We start from the raw sequence: 7,446 nt of genomic DNA on the forward strand, positions 1-7,446 counted from the left end.
GTGCTATTTTCTCCGGTACCAGTGTTGCTATCTTTTGAGCGGCGAGGGTTAGAACGGCGTTTGGGGCGCCGGCGCTTGGACTGCGTCTCAAAAAGTTTATTCTTATCTGGCTCTTCTTTGTCGTCGCCAGATCCTTTGGGTGTATGATACGTCTCCAACGTATCTATAATTTTTGATTGTTCCATGCTATATTATATTCTGTTTTGGACATTATTGGGCTTTATTATACACTTTTATATTATTTTTGGGACTAACCTATTAACCGGAGGCCCAGCCCAGAATTGCTGTTTTTTGCCTATTTCAGAGTTTCGTAGAAAAAGAATATCAAACTGAGTCCAAACGGAATGAAACCTTCGGGAACGTGATTTTCGGAACGAACGTGATCCAGAGGACTTGGACCCTACGTCAAGACATCAAACAGGAGGCCACGAGGTAGGGGGCGCGCCTCCCCCCCCAGGCGCGCCCTCCACCCTCGTGCCCCCCTGTTGCTCCACCGACGTACTCCTTCCTCCTATATATACGTACGTACCCCCAAACTACCAGATACGGATCCAAAAACCTAATTCCACCACCTTCTGTACCCGTGAGATCCCATCTTGGGGCCTGTTCCGGAGCTCCGCCGGAGGGGGCATCAATCACAGAGGGCTTCTACATCAACACCATAGCCTCTCCGATGATGTGTGAGTAGTTTACCTCAGACCTTCGGGTCCATAGTTATTAGCTAGATGGCTTCTTCTCTCTTTTTGGATCTCAATACAATGTTCTCCCCCTCTCTTGTGGAGATCTATTCGATGTAATCTTCTTTTGCGGTGTGTTTGTTGAGACCGATGAATTGTGGGTTTATGATCAAGTTTATCTATGAACAATATTTGAATCTTCTGAATTCTTTTATGTATGATTGGTTATCTTTGCAAGTCTCTTCGAATTATCAGTTTGGTTTGGCCTACTAGATTGATCTTTCTTGCAATAGGAGAAGTGCTTAGCTTTGGGTTCAATCTTGCGGTGTCCTTTCCCAGTGACAGTAGGGGCAACAAGGCACGTATTGTATTGTTGCCATCGAGGATAACAAGATGGGGTTTATATCATATTGCATGAGTTTATCCCTCTACATCATGTCATCTTGCTTAAAGCATTATTCTGTTCTTATGAACTTAATACTCTAGATGCATGTTGGATAGCGGTCGATGTGTGGAGTAATAGTAGTAGATGCAGGCAGGAGTCGGTCTACTTGTCTCGGACGTGATGCCTATATACATGATCATACCTAGATATTCTCATAACTATGCTCAATTCTGTCAATTGCTCAACAGTAATTTGTTCACCCACCGTAAATACTTATGCTCTTGAGAGAAGCCACTAGTGAAACCTATGGCCCCCGGGTCTATTTTCCATCATATTAATCTCCCGACAACAAGCTATTTCTGGCGCCGTTTTTATTTTGCTTTGCAACTTTATCATAAAATACCAAAAATATTATCTTATCATATCCATTAGATCTCACTCTCGTAAGTGACCGTGTAGGGATTGACAACCCCTTATCGCGTTGGTTGCGAGGATTTATTTGTTTGTGTAGGTGCGAGGGACTCGTGCGTGGCCTCCTACTGGATTGATACCTTGGTTCTCAAAAACCGAGGGAAATACTTACGCTACTTTGCTGCATCACCCTTTCCTCTTCAAGGGAAAACCAACGCAGTGCTCAAGAGGTAGCAGTGTATCCACCATGTATACATCGTACGAAGAGGTGGTCGTCCAACGTCCAGTGAATGGTGGGTCTTGGCCTTGCTCGTTGTCGGCATCGTCGTCCATACCGGTGATGTCTTCGGAGCCATAGTCAAGCACGTCGGTTAAGTCGTCGACGGTGGCTATGAAGTGGGTAGCGGGTGGGGAGACAAATTCCTCGTCGTCCGCCTCTAGCTCGAACCGAACATAGTTCGGCTGTGAGTCTTCCTCCAAGGACAAGTTCTTCAAAGAATTTAGTACGTCACCCAAAGGCGAATGCTGGAAGATATCTGCGGCGCTAAATTTGAAAATCGATAACCGATCCACCTCGGTGTCCGCAGGCGCACTTGATCCGAAACATGTAGCCAGAGACGAGTCCGGAGTTCCATTGATGCCAGCATTGCAGGATGTCGAATCTGTGTGCAGCTCCAACGCCGCGGACCTTATGGCCTCGGAGGGGATGACCTGCTTCGGTACTGAGGCCGTTGCAGCAACAGGATCCATCTCCTGGGTGTGCTCCGATGACAGATTTGAGTCATGTTCATCGGAGAGAAGGAGAGCGATCGCCGCGGTCTCACATCCATCGAAGATCAAGTCTCCATGGATATCCGCGACGTAGTTCAAGCTTCCAAATCTGACCTGATGGCCTGGGGCGTAGCTATCGACCTGCTCTAGATGGCCAAGTGAGTTGGCCCGCAGTACGAAGCCGCCGAACACAATGATTTGTCCGGGGAGAAAGGTTTCTCCCTGAACGACGCCATTACCGACGATTGAAGGGGCCATCGAGCCTTTCATCAACGGCACAGTGGAACTCTCAATGAAAGCACCAATGTCGGTGTCGAAACCGGCGGATCTTAGGTAGGGGGTCCCGAACTGTGCACCTAGGATCGATGGTAATAGGAGACGGGGGACACAATGTTTACCCAGGTTCGGGCCCTCTCTATGGAGGTAATACCCTACTTCCTGCTTGATTGATCTTGATGAATATGAGTGTTTACAAGAGTTGATCTACCACGAGATCGTAATGGCTAAACCCTAGAAGTCTAGCCTATGAGTATATGGTAATGAATCTGTCCTATCCAGACTATGCCCTCCGGTTTATATAAACACCGGAGAGATCTAGGGTTACATGGTGTCGGTTACATAGGAGGAAATCTTCATAATCGGTCGCCTAGCTTGCCTTCCACGCCAAGTAGAGTCCAAACCGGACACGAGTATAGTCTTCGGTCTTCATGTCTTCATAGCCCATCAGTCCGGCCCAACAGATAACTGGCCGGACGCCCGAGGACCCCTTAGTCCAAGACTCCCTCAGCACCGCCCCCCTCCTTGTCCAATTCGGACTAGAGGGGGAGGGGGCGCGCGGCCTGCCCTGGCCGCCCCTACTCTTCTCCACTAAGGCCCAATAGGCCCATTACACTCCCCGGGTGGTTCCGGTAACCCCCCGGTACTCCGGTATTTTTCCGAACTTGCCCGGAACCCTTCCGAAGTCCAAACATAGTCATCCAATATATCGATCTTTATGTCTCGACCATTTCAAGACTCCTCGTCATGTCCGTGATCATATCCGGGATTCCGAACTACCTTCGGTACATCAAAACACAAAAACTCATATTACTGATCGTCACCGAACGTTAAGCGTGCGGACCCTACGGGTTCGAGAACTATGTAGACATGACCGAGACTCGTTTCCGGTCAATAACCAATAGCGGAACCTGGATGCTCATATTGGCTCCTACATATTCTACGAAGATCTTTATCGGTCAAACCGCATAACAACATATGTTGTTCCCTTTGTCATCGGTATGTTACTTGCCCGAGATTCGATCGTCGGTATCTCAATACCTAGTTCAATCTCGTTACTGGCAAGTCTCTTTACTCATTCCGTAATGCATCATCCCGCAACTAACTCATTAGTTACATTGCTTGCATGGCTTATAGTGATGTGCATTACCGAGAGGGCCCAGAGATACCTCTCCGATACTTGGAGTGACAAATCCTAATCTCGATCTATGCCAACCCAACAAACACCTTCAGAGACACCTGTAGAGCATCTTTATAATCACCCAGTTACGTTGTGACGTTTGATAGCACACAACGTGTTCCTCCGGTATTCGGGAGTTGCATAATCTCATAGTCATAGGAACATGTATAAGTCATGAAGAAAGCAATAGCAACATACTAAACGATCAAGTGCTAAGCTAACGGAATGGGTCAAGTCAATCACATCATTCTCTAATGATGTGATCCCGTTAATCAAATGAAAACTCATGTCTATGGCTAGGAAACTTAACCATCTTTGATTCAACGAGCTAGTCAAGTAGAGGCATACTAGTGACACTCTGTTTGTCTATGTATTCACACATGTACTAAGTTTCCGGTTAATACAATTCTAGCATGAATAATAAACATTTATCTTGATATAAGGAAATATAAATAAAAACTTTATTATTGCCTCTAGGGCATATTTCCTTCAGTTTTCCACTTGCACTAGAGTCAATAATCTAGTTCACATCGCCATGTGATTTAACACCAATAGTTCACATCACCATGTGATTAATATCCATAGTTCACATCGCCATGTGGCCAACACTCAAAGGGTTTACTAGAGTCAGTAATCTAGTTCACATCGCCATGTGATTAACACCCAAAGAGTACTAAGGTGTGATCATGTTTTTCTCGTGAGAGAACTTTAGTCAACGGGTCTGCCAAATTCAGATCAATATGTATTTTGCAAATTTCTATATCTACAATGCTCTGCACGGAGCTACTTTAGCTAATTGCTCCCACTTTCAATATGTATCCAGATTGAGACTTTAGAGTCATCTGGATCAGTGTCAAAACTTGCATCGACGTAACCCTTTACGACGAACCTTTTGTCACCTCCGTAATCGAGAAACATATCTTATTCCACTAAGGATAATTTTGACCGCTATTCAGTGATCTACTCCTAGATCACTATTGTACTCCCTTGCCAAACTCAGTGTAGGGTACACAATAGATCTGGTACACAGCATGGCATACTTTGTAGAACCTATGGTTGAGGCATAGGGAATGACTTTCATTCTCTTTCTATCTTCTGCCGTGGTCAGGCTTTGAGTCTTACTCAATTTCACACCTTGTAACACAGGCAAGAACTCTTTCTTTGACTGTTCCATTTTGAACTACTTCAAAATCTTGTCAAGGTATGTACTCATTGAAAAAACTTATCAAGCGTCTTGATCTATCTCTATAGATCTTGAGGCTCAATATGTAAGCAGCTTCACCGAGGTCTTTCTTTGAAAAACTTCTTTCAAATACTCCTTTATGCTTTCCAGAAAGTTCTACATCATTTCCGATCAACAATATGTCACTCACATATACTTATCAGAAAGCTGTAGTGCTCCCACTCACTTTCTTGTAAATACATGCTTCACCGCAAGTCTGTATAAAACTATATGCTTTGATCAACTCATCAAAGCGTATATTCCAACTCTGAGATGCTTGCACCAGTCCATAGATGGATCGCTGGAGCTTGCACATTTTGTTAGCACCTTTAGGATCGACAAAACCTTCTGGTTGCATCATATACAACTCTTCTTTAAGAAATCCATTAAGGAATGTAGTTTTGACATCCATTTGCCAGATTTCATAAAATGTGGCAATTTGCTAACATGATTCGGACAGACTTAAGCATCGCTACGAGTGAGAAAATCTCATCGTAGTCAACACCTTGAACTTTGTCAAAACCTTTTTCGACAAGTCTAGCTTTGTAGATAGTAACACTACTATCAGCGTCCGTCTTCCTCTTGAAGATCCATTTATTTTCTATGGCTTGCTGATCATCGGGCAAGTCAACCAAAGTCCACACTTTGTTCTCATACATGGATCCCATCTCAGATTTCATGGCCTGAAGCCATTTCACGGAATTTGGGCTCATCGTCGCTTCCTCATAGTTCGTAGGTTCGTCATGGTCAAGTAACATGACCTCCAGAACAGGATTACCGTACCACTCTGGTGCGGATCTCACTCTAGTTGACCTACGAGGTTCGGTAGTAACTTGATCTGAAGTTACATGATCATCATCATTAGCTTCCTCACTAATTGGTGTAGGAGTCACAGGAACAGATTTCTGGGATGAACTACTTTCCAATAAGGGAGCAGGTACAGTTACCTCATCAAGTTCTACTTTCCTCCCACTCACTTCTTTCGAGAGAAACTCCTTCTCTAGAAAGGATCCATTCTTAGCAACGAATGTCTTGCCTTCGGATCTGTGATAGAAGGTGTACCCAACTGTCTCTTTTGGGTATCCTATGAAGACCATTTCTCCGATTTGGGCTTGAGCTTATCAGGATGAAACTTTTTCACATAAGCATCGCAACCCCAAACTTTAAGAAACGACAACTTTGGTTTCTTGCCAAACCACAGTTCATATGGTGTCGTCTCAACGGATTTAGATGGTGCCCTATTTAACGTGAATGCAGCTGTCTCTAATGCATAACCCCAAAACGATAGTGGTAAATCGGTAAGAGACATCATAGATTGCACCATATCTAATAAAGTATGGTTACGATGTTCGGACACACCATTATGCTGTGGTGTTCCAGGTGGCGTGAGTTGCGAAACTATTCCGCATTGTTTCAAATGAAGACCAGACTCGTAACTCAAATATTCTCCTCCACGATCAGATCATAGAAACTTTATTTTCTTGTTACGATGATTTTCCACTTCACTCTGAAATTATATGAACTTTTCAAATGTTTCAAACTTACGTTTCATCAAGTAGATATACCCATATCTGCTCAAATCATCTGTGAAGGTCAGAAAATAACGATACCCGCCGCGAGCCTCAACACTCATCGGATCGCATACATCAGTATGTATTATTTCCAATAAGTCAGTTGGTCGCTCCATTGTTCCGGAGAATGGAGTCTTAGTCAACTTGCCCATAAGGCATGGTTCGCAAGCATCAAGTGATTCATAATCAAGTGATTCCAAAATCCCATTAGCATGGAGTTTCTTCATGCGCTTTACACCAATATGACCTAAACGGCAGTGCCACAAATAAGTTGCACTATCATTATTAACTTTGCATATTTTGGCTTCAATATTATGAATATGTGTATCACTACGATCGAGATCCAACAAACCATTTTCATTGGGTGTATGACCATAGAAGGTTTTATTCATGTAAACAGAACAACAATTATTCTCTAACTTAAATGAATAACCATATTGCAATAAACATGATCAAATCATATTCATGCTCAACGCAAACACTAAATAACACTTATTTAGGTACAACACTAATCCTGAAAGTATAGGGAGTGTGCGATGATGATCATATCAATCTTGGAACTACTTCCAACACACATCGTCACCTCGCCCTTAACTAGTTTTTGTTCATTCTGCAACTCCCGTTTTGAGTTACTACTCTTAGCAACTGAACCACTATCAAATGCCGAGGGGTTTCTATAAACACTAGTAAAGTACACATCAATAACATGTATATCCAATATACCTTTGTTCACTTTGTAGTTCCACTTCCAGTGATCATTTCCTTTGCAGTAGAAGCACTCAGTTTCAGGCTTGGGTCTAGCTTTGGGCTTCTTCACGGGAGCAGCGGCTTGCTTGCCGTTCTTTTTGAAGTTCCCCTTCTTCCCTTTGCCCTTTTCTTGAAACTAGTGGTCTTGTCAACCATCAACACTTGATGCTTTTCTTGATTTCTACCTTCGTCGATTTCAGCATCAC

This window comes from Triticum aestivum, chromosome 3D (assembly GCF_018294505.1).
Source record: "Triticum aestivum cultivar Chinese Spring chromosome 3D, IWGSC CS RefSeq v2.1, whole genome shotgun sequence".
NCBI classification, from domain to species: Eukaryota; Viridiplantae; Streptophyta; class Magnoliopsida; order Poales; family Poaceae; genus Triticum; species Triticum aestivum.